This window comes from Pleurodeles waltl, chromosome 7 (genome assembly GCF_031143425.1).
Source record: "Pleurodeles waltl isolate 20211129_DDA chromosome 7, aPleWal1.hap1.20221129, whole genome shotgun sequence".
NCBI classification, from domain to species: Eukaryota; Metazoa; Chordata; class Amphibia; order Caudata; family Salamandridae; genus Pleurodeles; species Pleurodeles waltl.
In genome coordinates, this window is record NC_090446.1 from 771,058,153 (window position 1) to 771,073,957 (window position 15,805).

Here is a 15,805-nt window from a genome sequence, read left to right on the forward strand (position 1 = left end):
TGTTTTCTGTGATGTGTCCACGTTGTGTTTTGGGGCATATCCTGTCGCGGGCGCTAGGCCTACCCAAACAAGTGAGGTATCATTTTTATCGGGAGACTTGGGGGAACATAGAATAGCAAAACAAGTGTTATTGCCCCTTGTCTTTCTCTACATTTATTCCTTCCAAATATAGGGGTGTGTGTAAAAAAGACATCTATTTGAGAAATTCCATGTAATTCACGTGCTACTATGGTCACCCCGGAATTCAGAGATGTGCAAATAACCACTGCTCCTCAACACCTTATCTTGTGCCCTTTTTGGAAATGCAAAGGTTTTCTTGATAGCTATTTTTTACTCCTTATATTTCAGCAAATGAATTACTGTATACCCGGTATAGAATGAAAACGCACTGCAGGGTGCAGCTCATTTATTGGCTCTGGGTTCCTCGGGTTCTTGATGAACCTACAAACCCTATATATCCCCGCAACCAGAGGAGTCCAGCAGACGTAACGGTATATTGCTTTCGATAATCTGACATTGCAGGGAAAAGTTACAGAGTAAAAAGTAGAGAAAAATTGATGTTTTTTTCACCTCAATTTCAATATTTTTCTTTTTCAGCTGTTATTTTCTGTAGGAAACCCTTGTAGGATCTACACAAATGACCCCTTGCTGAATTCAGAATTTTGTCTACTTTTCAGAAATGTTTAGGTTTCTGGGATCCAGCATTGGTTTCATGACCATTCCGGTCACTGACTGGAAGGAGGCTGAAAGCACAAAAAATTGCACAAATGGGGTATGCCCCAGTAAAATGCCAAAATTGTGTTGAAAAATTGGGTTTTCGGATTCAAGTCTGCCTGTTCCTGAAAGCTGGGAAGCTGCTGAGTTTAGCACCCCAAACCCTTTGTTGATGCCATTTTCAGGGGAAAAACCACAAGCCTTCTTCTGCAGCCCCTTTTTCCAATTTTTTTGAAAAAAACGAAATTTTCACTGTATTTTGGCCAATTTCTTGGCCTCCTTCAGGGGAACCCACAAAGTCTGGGTACCTTTAGAATCGCTAGGATGTTGGAAAAAAAGGACGCAAATTTGGCTTGGTTAGCTTATGTGGACAAAAAGTTATGAGGGCCTAAGCGCGAACTGCCCCAAATAGGCAAAAAAAGGCCTGGCACAGGAGGGGGAAAAGGCCTGGCAGCGAAGTGGTTAAACGTTTGATGCCGAGTCCGACCTCAGGGTAAACAAACAGAAAACTGTAGTATTCCTGCTGGTGGAACTAGAGGGTGTGGACCGGGAGGACCTCCCAGAGGTAGGAACTCCCTGGGAGGTGTATGAGTTCTGATACCTAGTACTTCAGGTGGCTCTTACACCAGAACGGCAATACGAATATAATATGGAAAGGGCGATATAAATCTGGAAATATAGGGGACCCCCCTGCTACACTCCATACATTGGGGAGAATGGATGAGACTTATGATCCTCTGCCAAGAAACTATGTCAAATGCCATGCCCTGCCACTTCAGAACTCTGCCTTGGTTATTAAGGCTGCCAATGTTTTGGTTTACTTAGTTTGATGCTACTACACTGGCGATTTAGTTAACAGTTTGATGTCTGTATGCTTATGTTAGAAATGGGGTCGCTGGTTGGCAGACAGTTTACACTCTGTCCAAGCAGGGACCCTCACTCTAGTCAGGGCAATGGAGATACACACTTAAGATAAACCCCGCTCACCCCCTTGATAGCTTGGCACAAGCAGTCAGGCTTACCTGAAAGGCAATGTGTAAAGTATTTGTACCAACACACACAGTAATACAGTGAAAACACTACAAAATGGACACCACACCACTTTAGAAAAATAGGCAATATTTATCTAAGTCAAACAAGACGAAAATAACAAAAATCCAACATACATAAGTCAAGATATGTATTTTCAAAAGAATAAGAGTCTTACTCCATAGAAAACAATAGAAACGCTGTTGTTACACAAAGTACCTGCTTTGTGTCAAAAATAAAGTTGCACAGGCGAGCGTGCATCAGAAAAGTCAGCGATGCATCAAATCCTTACTCCCAAGTGAGGCCGTGCGTCGTTACTTCTCCAATCAGGTAGGAGATGCGTCGTTTTCCTGTCCCGCAAGACAGCGATGCGTCAATTTCCAGATGGGGCACCTCAGATCTGTGCAGGTTTATGTTGATTTTGACGCCCAGCGATGACGCATGAGAAATCTGGCCGCACGGTGATGGAAAACCGCTATGCGTGAGGTTTGTGTAATTTTCAGCAGCCGCAAGCGGGTGTTTTGCGTCATTTCTTCAGCCGCGATGTAGATGATGCGTCGATTTCTCAGCAGCGAAGCAGGTGGTGCGTCGATTTCAGCTGCAAGGCAGATGGCGCGTCGTTTTTACAGCCATGTTACCGGTGGTGCATCACAATTTCTCCTGCACGACTTCCTGTGCATGGATTTCAGCCCTTCATTCAGTTCTACCAGCTTCACCTTTCAAGGGCCCAGGGACTGAATAGGGCACCACTTGGCAAGCAGGAGTCTCAGCAGAGTCTCCACGTGCTGGCAGAGGAAGTTTTTGATGGCCCTGAGACTTCAAAACTGAAGGCAAGCTCAGTCCAAGCCATTGGAGAGGAATATACTACAAAGTCCAGTCTTTTTCCTGTTTCAAGCAGAAGCAGCAACTGCAGGCCTACCCAGCAAAGCACAGTCACAGGCAAAGCAGCAGTACTCCTCCTCCAGCTCTTCAGCTCTTCTCCATGGCAGAGGTTCCTCTTGGTTCTAGAAGTAATCTGAAAATCTGGGGTTTTGGGTCTACTGCTTATACCCCTTTCTGCCTTTGAAGTAGGCAAACTTCAAAGGAAAGTCTCCGTTGTTCACAAGATCCTGCCTTGCCCAGGCCTGGGTCCAGACTCACACCAGGGGATGGGAGACTACATTGTGTGAGGGCAGGACAGCCCATTCAGGTGTACGTGACCACTCCTCCCTCAACTCTAGCCCAGATGGTCCATCAGGATATGCCGGCTACACCCCAGCTCCCTTTGTGTCGCTGTCTAATAGAGATTCACAAACAATCCAACTGTCATTCTGACTCAGACAGGCAATACATAAGCAGGCAGAGTCACAGAATGGTTTAAGCAAGAAAATGCCCATTTTCTAACAGTGGCATTTTCAAACTGAAAATTTATTTAAATTGTGAGTTCAGAGACACCAAACTGCAGATCTCCATCTGCTCCCAAAGGGAAACTGCACTTAAAATATATTTAAAGGCTGCCCCCATGTTAACCTAGGAGAGAGGTAGGCCTTGCAACAGTGAAAAAGGGATTTTGGCAGTTATTTCACTGTTCGTTCATGAAAAACACATCAATACATGTCCCATTCTTAACATACATTGCCCCCTGCCCTTGCAGCTACCTAGGGCATACGTTAAGGGGGCCTTACATGTACAAAAAAAGGAACGTTTGGGCCTGGCAAGTAGGTACACTTACTTATCGAATTGGCGGTGCAAGACTGCAAACACAGACACTGCAGTGGCAGGTCTGAGCCGTGTTTACAAGGCTATTCATGTGGGGGGCACAACCAGTGCTGCAGGCCCACTAGTAGCATTTGATTTACAGGCCTGGGCACCTCTAGTACACTTTACTAGAGTCTTACTAGTAAATCAAATATGCCAATCATGGATAAACAATCATCAATACAATTTATACAGACAGCATATGCACTTTAGCATTGGTTAGCAGTGGTAAAGTTCCCAGAGTCCTAAAACCAACACAAACTGGTCAAAACAAACAGATGGCAGCCCCATCCCAGGAGTGACACATCTGTCACCACTGTCAGGTCTGTTGTTGACCCAATCGCTGTTCGTTAACCACCACTGCAGATCGTTTGCAGTTCCCGCCAAGATCTGGACCATGTCTGAGAGATTCCCCTGATGCTGAGCCCACTGGAACGTCAGGTCCCACTGCAGAACAAGCATATGCCAGCGGGCACATTCCACAAGCAGGATGCAGGAGGCCATGAGACCCAGCAGCCTCAGTCAGTCTCAACTAAATCCAGGATAGAGGCTGAAACATTAATATTTTATATATTTTTTCAAACAAATTTTATTGCATTTTTATAAAAAGGAGAAAGACATACAGACCAGATACAGTAGAACACAATCATGTAGAGCAACACTTGACCAATAATATCTTTGCAAAAAACAAACAGTACATGACTAAATGAGTGTCATCTATAAACATCGCAAGGAAGTGGTTGGTAACTAGAGAGGATTACCACTTTATCAGTAATGCAATAAAGAAATCAAAGAAAGATAACCATCAATAACAACAACAAAATGACTGTATAACCCATCCGCTAATCTGTTCACCCACCCCATTTTTACAAAACACAACATAAATTTCACTCAATTAGGATTTGTGTAATAGTTCCTGCACTGAGGTACTGCATAAAATGATTTATCCTGTGCATAACATCAGAGACAGCCCAACTCAATTCCATTGTATCTGAGTATGGAAAGATCAGTCAGTGTCTATTTCTTGCACTTTAACTTGCTCTAACATGGTGTCCCATGCCATGGCTATAGGAGGTTTTTGGAGTCCCTGGTATTCGCCTCTATGCAGCGCTTGGCTCTCCGCTGAGCACTAGCGACACACCTCCTCGTGACAGCTTGCAGGTACGGGTGCAGTGTGGGATTTCCAAATTCTCATTATCTGTCTCTGGGCTAATAGGAGTGCCAGATCCGCAAAATGTGCCATCACTTTTGAGGATGTAGGCCTAGGATGAAGGCCCAAAAAACAGTGTTCCATTGTGTCTCAATATGGTTTGCATGTCGGGGATCTGAGGTAATCCAATATGTTACAGCAGTGTGTAGGAGTGTAGGGAGCTCAGGGCAATAAAAGTCTGTGTACGCGAACGGAGCACAGCATAGGTTGAGTATAGCCAATTTCCTGCAAGTGTGTACCTGCCGGCCAGAGTGAAAGCCACTGTAAATGGGCTGCGAAGAAGTAAAAATGAAAATCGGGGGTACCCAAGACATAACCTCTACTGGAACTAAAGAGGAGATCTAAGAGAAGGGAGTCTAGTATTTTGGAGACTGAAATCACAGTAATGATTGGCAAATTAACAAAATAATATAATCATTTCTGCAGCATGACCATTTTGGACAGGGCCAGATGGCATCAGAGTAACCCAGAATTTCACCTGTGTACACAAGGCGGCTATGGCTTTAAGGAGATTCCTATACAATAGGTCTCTAGGGATTCTATAAACCAGAATATCCAGGTAGCAAAATGTGGAATGTGCTACTGGTATGGTCCGGTCATCCATTGTGACCGCGTCGCAAGGTTTGTCATCATGAAAGAAGAATGCATAGGATATGGAGTGATTGACCTGAAGGCCAGACATCCTCTCAAACGTGTGCAATAACTTTGCAATCGGTGTGAGCTTCATGCTTGGATCCCTGGTGTATACCAGCATATCATCAGTATATAGGGATACTGCATGTGTTTGAGGGCCATTCGGGATTGAGCAGTGGGTTGATTCTAGAGGAAGAACTTCTGCAAAGGGTTCCATTGCTAATACAAAAAGCAAAGGTGATAGCAGGCATCCCTGGTGCGTATCTCTGGACGCCAGATATTGTTTCAGCTCTTGCTGTGTGGGTAGCGAATAGTAACTTAATCCAATTAATAAAGACGTGAGGTAAGTTAAATGCTCTCAAAGCAGAGGACATAAAAAAACAATCCAATGAATCGAAAGCCTGCTGAAGGTCTAGAGACAGACAGCCAGTGCTTGGGAGTACACCATGTACAATTTCCATTACTTGATGTAAACGTCTAATGTACATGGAGGTATACCGAAACTGAACAAAGCCACACTGATCCATATGAATTAGTTCTGGGGGGGGGGAGAAGCCATAGTGCTAACACTTTGCTAAGAATCTTAGATTCTGAGATAAACAGTGAAAGTTGTCGATATAAGGAGAGGTAAGCTGGGGCCTGGCTTGGTTGAACCATGGAGGTAACTTGGTACCTGCTCTTAGGGATGCTACGTATAATTTTTCCAATCGCGGAATCAACCAGGAGGCAAAAGATCAATAAAATTTGATGGGCAAACCATGGACTCCAGATGTTTTGTTTTGTGATATCATTAATTGCGTGCTTCACTTCAGTAGGCATTAAGGGGGCTTCCAATGATATATAGGCTGTGGGGGTATCTTGGAGAGGCTAAGATTATTAAGGAAGGCTTGTCTGGCAGAGGAAGGCAGGACAGGATGGGCCTTGTAAAGTGCGCCATAATATGACCAGAAGGATTCCTTAATATCTGTTTGCATAGCACATTGTCTACTGGAGGCCGTTGTGGTAGACAGAATTGGAATAAGGGGCGATGGTGGACACATCATACGGGCATGCAACGCCCCAGCTCTATCACCCTCTGCATGTATTCTCTGTGTGTATAACTGATAGTCTATTATATGTTGGTGTTCTAGTAATTTTGCATGGTGCACCCTAGCGTTCTTCTAGTCATGAGGGATCTCATAGCAATTTGCGTTCTAGGGAACCCAGCTGTGATTCTGTGTCACATAAATCACATGATAAAGAGTGCCGAGCACCTGTTATAGTGGCTATGGATACTCAGCGAAACACAACTTTAAATGCTTCCTATTTTATGAGCGGCATAGAGGCAGTGCTTTAATTTTCAGTGAAACATGAGTCTATAGTAGTGCCCAGCTGTTGCGGAATACCACATCTTAAAATTGTGCTGGGAGCATGCGCCAAGTAGGGACAGGTGTCGGGACTCTGCCCCAGCCCAAAACTAATTCCAGTGGATTGTGATCTGAAAGAGTCTCCCCCAGGGAACATTGGTGAATTTATGAATCATCTGATGTAGAAAAAATGTAATCCAGCCAAGCATGTGGGTTGTGTGTAGGGAAAAGGAAGGAATGTTCCTGCATGCCCTCAACATACTCTACCCAAACGTCTAATAGGGACCAACCTGACACCCAACTGGAAAGGGCTTTCAAGTGTTTGGTGGCCCTAAAAACATCAGCATCATAGCTTGAATATTCCAGACTCACCGTTCACGAGGAGAAGCTCCAAACTCATCCATGTCTACAACAGCTCTGATGAAAGGGAGCGTCTGAGAGGGCGTCAAGTGTGACATTTGCACGTTTATGGTGAGCCCCAGCGAATACAGGAGGTCCTCCGTAGTCTAGAGGTGGGAGACAACAGACTGGGGCAAGCCCGTCTGCAACAACCAGTCGTCAAGATCGAGGAAGACTGGCACCCCTGATTTCCGCAGATGAGCAGCAATCACCGCCCTCAACTTAGTGACCAGGCAGGTAAGATGGAAATGTGAAAGTAAGCTTCCTGCAAATCCAATGCTACCATCCAGTCTCCTGGGTCAAGGACAAACAGGACTTGAGCGAGCGTGAGCAATTTTGATTTCCACTTCTTGAGGAAGAAGTTGAGAAGGTGCAGGTCTAGGACAGAATGAAGGCCACTTTGCTTTTTGGGCACCAAAAAAGTAGCAGGAATAGCAACCATGACCTACTTCTGGAGTCAGCACCCTCTCTATGGTTCCATGGCCAAGAGAGATGTCACTTCCTTGTGGAGAAAGGAGAGGTGGACCTTGGACAGTCTGTCGCAAGTGGCTGGCATAGGTGGAGGGGAGATCAGGAAGGCAAGGGAGCAGCCTCTTCAGACAATTTGAAGAACTCATTGGCCTGAGGTTACAGATAGATGGCCAGTGGGGAATATCCAGCCTCCCACAGGTTGCCCATAATGAATAAGGGCAAACTAAAGGTGTTTCGAGGCTGCCATGGGAGTGGTCGACTAGCCCGACCTCTGGCTGCCTGACCGACGAGGCCTGTAGGTACAGTGTCCTCTGTCATGCAGAGGCTGGGAAGCTTGCAGGCTTTGGAAGCTGGGGAGATGAAGACGCAGTCGGAAGCCCCTTACATGGCCAAAAAAGGAGCAAAAGGCAGACTGGATTTGGCGAGGGGCCATGGATAGGCCCATGTATCTGTTCATAGTACTACTATCCTAGAAGCACTCCTGTGCTGAGTCCACCTTGTCTCTGAAGAGACGGGAGCCATGTCCATAAGCAATGCTTGTACAGTACATCCCTTGCAAAGCCAGTCATCCTCGGGCTGGAGTAGCGCCGCAAAGCCACTGAGGATAAAACCGTTCCATCCAGCGAATCAGTGGTGTCCAGTCCACATAGGATCATGAACTTGGCTGCATCTCCTTAGCCAGCAACAGCCTGGGAGAGTATGGCCCGGGTCTCCTGCAGGACCGCTGGCAGCACATGTGCAACTGTATCCCACAGTGCATAAGAGTAAGGGCCCAAAAGGCATGCTGTGTTCACGACCACAGTGCAGGTTGGTGGAAGAATTTTTTTTTACCAAAGTGTCCAGCCTTTAGATTCCCTGTCCGGTGGGGGGGTAGGGAATGCGCCAGCATTTACACTGGAAGCTGAGGCTTGGACCACAAAGCTCTCCAGCGTAGGGTGATGAGTGAAGAAACTGGGGTCCCCAGGTCAAGGTGGTGGAGACAGGTAATCATCCTGTTCACAGAAGCCCCTGTGCAGAGTTTGGACTAAGACCCTGGATGGACGTCCATGAGGGCTTTGTTAAATGGGAGAAGCAGTTCTGATCGGGTCACTCCCAGTGGAAGCACCTCCTTCAAGACATCAGTCTTGACTGCCATTGAAGGCAACTGAAGGACAAGTCCTCAGCTGCCTTTCTCACTACCACTGCCAAAGAGGCTCCGTTCTCCGTAACCACTGTAGAAGGAGAGACCATGGCAGTACCTAGAGAAGTATCTAGTATGCTAGCATCCGCCAGGTCCTCACACCAGTCCAAGTAAGGATCTAGGGGCTGGTGTGATTCAGGGTCCATCGACCCATCCCACTCTTCCATGAGTCCCAGCCCCTAGGAACAGGGCTCAGGATCCAATTAGGGTGGCATGGCCATAGCCGGATGCCACCCCTCCAGCTTTGTATATGAGTTGGTGATAAGAATAGGGATGGTACTGCTGGGGGGTGCCGGCATTTGGACTGGCGGTGAGGAAGGTTGAGCCACTGAGGAGAAAACTAGTAGGGGCCCACACCCAACCTGCAGGGACTGAAGGCCCACCGGAGGGAATGGGCCACTCAAATATGAAGTACATGGCCTCATAAAACTCCCGGAGTTAGGCGGGGTCATTCCGGCTCCTCTAAACACGTGGAGGTGCAGAGCTAGACCTGGAAAGGTGACGCTCCCTCATCTTGTGGGAAGACTTTGACAGACGGGGTAAAGTCAAAGACCTCTACGACTTCTTACTCTTCTTCTTGCGGTGGGACTTATCTGAGTGGCCCGATGACTGGGTGTGACGAAGATCTTGGACTCCACAACCGATTCCAGGACCTTCCTCCCAACTGAAAACGAGACTGTTGCAACATTGCATGTCAAGTCACCAGGACCTTAGGGACCACTCCCTCAAGGCCTTCAGATTCATGATGAAGAAGACAAAACAGGTCTTCACGTCCACTTGAGGCACCAGAGGCAAACAAGGGGTGGGCCCATCACCAGCATTGGTGATAGGCACCACAGGGCTTGCAGCCGGCCTCCTTAAATTAACATTCCTGCCATACCAGGAGAAACAATTCTCAAAAAAAGCTTTGTCAAAAGTCAAAAAATGCTCAGTCAAAAATTGACTGATGGAGTATCTCTCTCTGGATCTGCGGTGACTGGCACAGATAGAAAAGAACTGACAACAGAGTGCTGGGGTAATGCTTATATAGGCACACGGAGCCACCGACTGACTCTACCAACTGGCACGCAGTGGTACTGCTCAAGAAAAATTCCCAGGTCCAGTCTGACAACTAGGGAAATGGAATCTGCGGCTAAAAGTCTCCATCATATAATATTTTCACATCTAAGTTTAACAATGAGATCTCTTGGTCCGAGTCACAGCACATCAGCTTATTGTGGGGTTTAAAAATGACTGAGATCACTGTATCATCCATCAACGGAGTCACTCCCTGAACACTATTCAAACCAATCAAAGCCTCTGAAGGGGCAACAGCAGAGGTGTACAGGTGTTATGGAAGCTGGCCCTGGGACCTCGGCAGTTCTCAGGCCACTGACGACTCATCTCACTACTTCCTGTACTATTTGCGTTTTAGCTTCTCTAATGCTGCATCGCTAGGTTTAGGTAGTGGCCAGATATTGGTGTCAATCTTGCAGGTTTGTGTCCTCATGTATGTAGACGTTTTAGTAAAAAGACTGAAAATCTCAGTTTCCATTCTTCATTGAACTGTATTCCTCCAACCGCATTCTTTAACTCTGAGATATAGCAGTGGGGCTGAAGAAACCAAAATGTATTAGTAACCAACCTGTTTTCTTTTCTCTGTCATGATATGCATGCACAGTCTAGTTAGTACATAATCAGCTCTATAGTTAGCTAGTAAGTAATTAGCTCTATAATATTCTAGGGTATGCAGCTGCCCTCTGGGACCCTTTAATGCTCAATGAGTGGTCTTAGGGTTCTATTATGCCTCATGGAACTCAGTTTGCAAATACAGTACTCCTCATCTGTTTTAGGCGAGCTGCTTATTTGATAAAAATGACTGTCACAAATGTATTTATGGCATCCCACACCTTCTCCTTGCTACCCTCTGTATTTTATTGAGGAAACTTCGATAAGTACTGTGTTTCCTGACAGTCCTTACAACCACAGGGTTTCTGAGGGGCTAATCAGTTAATTTCAAGGGTCCTGTTGTCCCTCTAACTAATTACTTGTCACCCAAAGATTCCTGTCACCTGGTCATAATTTGAAAACATCTATGCACCAAGGTCTATTGAATCTAGCCTACCAGACCTTAAAGCCACTGCTTACCCTCTACGGACAATACCACTGCCCTGCTGGTGTTAGGACCTTTGTAGTCCATAACTAAATTAAGTTAGCCTTCGATAATCAAGGGGACAGTTGAAAAACGCTGCAGTCTCCTGAATAACTCCCTTTGGGAATGTTTTCTGTTGTTGTTTAGAAGCATATGATAATGCAATCAGAAGTTGCTGGCCATTCCAGCTTCCCAACAATCTCCCGTCTTTCTCTTTTTTGGATGCCATCTTGATGAACAGAGACCAGATACTTCAGAATTCTCACCTCTACGGTCTTCTTTACAGATGAGAAGTTTGGCTTTGGGAACTGTCAGGGTCTCATTCTTCCCTAGTACTTACGCAGAAGGTGGGTCTTTTGAAAAAGCATATGTCCACCTTAAACGAGAACAAATCTTGGAGTATGCTTAAATGCTTAACTGGACTGTTCAACCACTCCACAAGGTGACTGCAAAAAGACACAGTGAAGTTGTGATTTACAGATTAAAGTGAAACCATGATCCTCAGTTCCTTCCACCGCCCTGAGTCCACTGAGTGCCTCTAGTCGTGTGGCTTCAGTGTCTAAGTATGGGTATCACCCAAACCTTCCCTCCCCCAACTGTACAAAGAAATCAGTGAACCTTTTACAAAACATGGTTGCTATACTTCAAGAGGATCCCTGTCCCCTCACTTAAAAGGATTTCAGTATCAAATCCAACTGGCAAATTAGGTAAACCAGTGTGGCTGACCCTTAAAATCTGACCTAGTTCAGCTGCCAGTCTTCACCCCACAAGCATACAAAGCTGTTTTGAAGTGAAGTATTTTGGATGATGTTTTAATGGTGATTAAACTGTTGAAGATAGAAGGAAAATTGACACACCTGTAGACATAGTTCTCCACTGTAGAAATCTTCATTGAACGTATAAACCTTGAATAGGTCAGTGCTGCTTGTGTGGACCTAGGAATGCCTTCTTCAATATATAGTTAGAGAATCCAAAAAATAGAACTCAAAAAAGTGTTTATCACTGACACATTGGCAGTCTTTGGCACTGTCATTAATGGGCAGAGAGGTTTTGTACAAGATTATGGCCCTCCCACGCCTTTTATACGTATTGCAAAACATGCCATTTCCCGTACCACAGAAGTTCTTTTGGAAGATTTATCACGAAATCACACTCTTGACGTGGAACAATGGACTCCTGCATGTGAGAGTGGCAAAGATGCTACTCTGTGTTTTCGGTGGGGCCCGATTGGCATTGAACACATGGGGGACGTCTGGAGAGACCAGGCCCTCATACAGTTTGAGATCCTTAGATAGGAATACAATCTGATGGCAACAGAGTATTACCAATACCTCCAAAATGGTCATGTGCTCCAGAAGCATGTCAATCACGGCGATTAACTGCTGGATGCATCACTGATGGAAGATCAACTGCTCACTGAGCCCATAGGAATCTGATCTCAATTGGTGTCACAGGGCGGAACTAGTAGTCTATCAGGGTAGGGGCTGTCCAAAGAAGTGGGAGAATATCTGGGGGGGCACAGTGCACCTTTCAGAGCTGCTGATGGGAGGTGGGATGGCCAGGGGGTGTGGGGGATCTACAGCTTCTACCTACTGTACTATCACTGCTCTCATTACTTTGCTTTGTTAAGGGCTGTATAAGCACCTGCTCTCTTTTGTGTGAAACTTCACCCTCGAGACCTGTTTCCTTTAGAACTATAGACATCTGTCCTCACTGCTTGTTCATGCTGTATGATGAGTATTTTCAATAAAAAAAGATTAATTAAAAAAAGAAAGAAAAGTGTTTATCACTGAATGTCCTTTTCCATATAGACACAGTGTAGAGAATCAGAGATGTATTTTCCTGAGGAATGCTGGAGGTGCAATGAATGTGAAAATATACGCACAAATAAAGCCTTTGAACTTGTAACATTTTGCCATAGGAAAAAGACTGCCCAAAAACCAGAGACAGCATGTGAAAGAAAAGACAGCCTAATAGGCTCTCACTGAAAAGGTAAAAAAAAAAGAGACCTGTAGCTTCAAGTACCCGGAGATACCACATCCTACAAAGCACTGCAGTGACAGTTTGCCTCACAGTGTCAGTTCTTTTTTACATGATGCACAGGATATAAATACAATCTGACAGCCCGGGAGGAGCGAGGGTGTTTATTACTTCAATGAAGATGGCTGCGATGCAGAACTATGTCTACAGGTATGTAACTTTTCCTTCTGCATCGTAGGATCTTCTTTGATAATCATAAACCTTGAGTCCCAAGCTGAGAGAAAAAACTCCTACAACATGGCTGTTGGGTATCCACACACTGTGAATCCTTCGTACCAGAAAAAGAAAGGAGTGCAGGCCAATTATGACAAGCTAATTATTTCTATTTGTTTCTCAATGTTTCTTGTCCAAATTTTGACTCGGTCTCCGTATCAGAGTCCAGATAGTAGTGCCCTGTACACGTGTGTAAAGAACTCCAGGTGGCTGCTTTACAAATATTTGCCATTGGGGCCTGCCTAACCCAAGCTGTGGTTGCTGCTTTTCCCCTTGTCAAGTGAGCTTTAGGCTTGCCTGGCAAGGGCTTTTGTGTAATCTGGTAGAACAGAGAAAATCATGAGACTATTCATCTTGCTATGCATTGTTTAGAGGTTACAAATCCCTGTTTTAAGGAAACATAAGTTAGGAACATGTGGGTTTCTTTAGGTTTGGTTTTATCTAAAAAGAAACGCAGCACTCATTTTACGTCAAGATAATTGCAAAGTTCTCTTTGCTGTGGTTGCAGGGTTCAGAAAAAGGTAGGAAGAGTAACAAATTGTTAATATGGAAATCTGACACTACTTAGGTAAAAGGAAGATTGCGTGCTTAAAACAACCCTATTGTAATATAAAACTGTGAAAGGTTCAACAGAAGACACAGCCTGCAACTCGCTAACTCTACGAGCTGACGAAATGGTTATAAAAAAAAAATAATTTTCCATGACAAGGGTTGCAGTGTCGCCTTATGCATGGGTTCGAACACAGGGCCCATTAATTTTGACAGTACCAAGTTCCATTCCCAAGGAGGAGAAGGTCTACTACCTGGAGGAAAAAAGTTTTTTCAGACCTTCAAAAAATTTCTTTGACTACAGAACTGTTGAAGAAGGATTGCTGCTTTGGAGATTTTCGATATGTAACAATCGCTGCCAAAGGCACTTTAATGGATGACAATTGAAGTCCTGATTTACGCAGGTACAGTACATACGGGAGGATGATATTTTCCTGTACATTAGAAAGATCATGGTTGTTAGCATGACACCGTATGCAAAGGCGTTTCTATTTAAAAGTGTAGCATGCTCTTGTGGATGAATGTTTAGCTTCTTTCAATGCTCATGCTATCTTCTGGAAGATTTGAATGATCATACTGGGTGATCTCAGGAGCCCAGCTGCCAAATTTAATGATTGGCTCATTGAATGTAAAATTTAGCTCTGAAGCCTGGAGAGGAGACCTGGTCTGAGTGGAAGCCGTTTTTGACGGACTATGGCCAACTGGAGGAGATCTGTGTACGACTACTTTCTTAGCCAATCCGAAGCAATCAATATCATTGTTATGTGTGACTTCATCAAATTCTGGATTACTTGTAGTATGAGTGAAATTGGTGGAAAAGCGTATACAAATAGAATCAATCAGTTTATCAAATAGGCATTGCCCAGAGACTGCACCCTGGAAACATAGGCCCCCATTATGACATTGGCGGTGACTGTTGAAGTGGCGGTAAGACCGTCAACAGGCTGTCGGTAATTACCACCAAATTATGACCATGGTGGTGAAAACTCCCACAGACAGCCAATGTACCACGCCATCTGCCAGGGCATTAACACCACTCACCACGGCGGTAGCACAGCCAGTCAAAAGACAAGGTACCGCCCATCAAATTATGACACTGCAAACCACCAGGATTTCCAGGGCGGTACCAACGCCATCAAAAACCTGGTGGAAACACATCACAGAAGACCAAAGACTCACTAACAGAGACACAGAGAAGATTAATGCTGCCATAGAACTGGAACTGCAAGTCTTCCCGATGCTCTTCTACGCCATGTTCCACCTGGAACACCAACGAAGACGAAGAAGACGACGGTGAGTACAGCAGCCTAGCACACAAGGGAGGGAGGGAGGAAAAGGAGAGTGAAACACACATGCACGACACACACCAGACACACACACACACCATACACACAACCAGCTGCAGAAGTAAACCAATGACACATGACGCACAGCACAATAATACAAGGACTACAGTTTTTCAGAACTGACAGTGTAATAGCAAGGCAACGCCCACCATATGAGCCAATTGTAGAACAAAGATACAGGAACAATTGTCCAGAAAGGGCCAATGCGCAGTCCAAAGTACATAAGGCCCACATGGCCACAGGGCACAGTCCAAGCCCCAACTTGATCCTGATGAATCCCACACAACACTGTGCAGGGGCAACATCTCGGAAGTGGACAGGCTCCTCAGGGGGAAGGGGGTGGGGGGCACCTCAGCTGAAGTCGGGGACCTTTCCACTGTTCTTGGAGGGGGCTCTATGCCCATTTCCCAATGCTGGGGAGTGCAAGGTCACAGTCTCTGAGGTGGGGAACTTTCCCACTGCTCCTGAAGGGGGATCCATGTACAACAGTCCCTGGAGGGTGGCCTACATGCCCTCTTCTGGAGGCGAGGGCTGCATTGTCTCTGCTGGGGGATGTGTCTCCTGGGCAGCTTCTGCTGGAGGTGAGGGTTGCATTGTTTCTGCTGGGGAAGGTGTCTCCTGATCAGTCTCTGCTGGAGGTGAGGACTACATTGTCTCTCCTGGGGAGGTGTCTCCTGGGCAGCCTCTGCTGGAGGTGAGGGCTCCATTGTCTTTGCTGGGGGAGGTGTCTCCTGGGCAGCCTCTGCTGGAGGTGAGGGGTTCTTGCCTGTCATTGGTGGTTGAGTGGGAACCTCTTCTGACATTGAT